The following is a 551-nucleotide window of genomic DNA, read 5'->3' as shown; positions in this document are numbered from 1 at the left end:
TAATTAGCTCTGGAGCTAACAACATATATAATTAGCTCTGGAGCTAAGAACATATATAATTAGCTCTGGAGCTAACAACATATATCTTAGCTCTGGAGCTAACAACATATATAATTAGCTCTGAGCTAACAACATATATAATTAGCTCTGGAGCTAACAACATATATAATTAGCTCTGAAGCTAACAACATATATCTTAGCTCTGGAGCTAACAACATATATAATTAGCTCTGGAGCTAACAACATATATAATTAGCTCTGGAGCTAACAACATATATCTTAGCTCTGGAGCTAACAACATATATCTTAGCTCTGGAGCTAACAACATATATTTTAGCTCTGGAGCTAACAACATATATTTTAGCTCTGGAGCTAACAACGTATATATTAGCTATGGAGCTAACGACATCTATATTAGCGCTGGAGCTAACGACATATATTTTAGCTCTGGCGCTAATGTCATCTATATAAGCTTTGGAGCTAACAACATATTTTAGCTCTGGAGCTAATGTCATCTATATAAGCTTTGGAGCTAACAACATATTTTAGCT

General features: G+C 34.3%; 1 protein-coding gene across 1 annotated transcript in view; it reads right to left on the bottom strand.

Moving 5' to 3' along the window:
• The window catches only part of mcf2la (mcf.2 cell line derived transforming sequence-like a), a 49,049-nt gene that overhangs the window by 11,849 nt on the left and 36,649 nt on the right, over window positions 1–551 (bottom strand). The gene's annotated exons all lie outside the window — the stretch shown is intronic.

Source organism: Nematolebias whitei, chromosome 23 (genome assembly GCF_014905685.2).
Source record: "Nematolebias whitei isolate Nwh7 chromosome 23, NemWhi1, whole genome shotgun sequence".
Lineage (NCBI taxonomy): Eukaryota > Metazoa > Chordata > Actinopteri > Cyprinodontiformes > Rivulidae > Nematolebias > Nematolebias whitei.
This window is presented reverse-complemented; position numbering and strand designations above follow the sequence as displayed.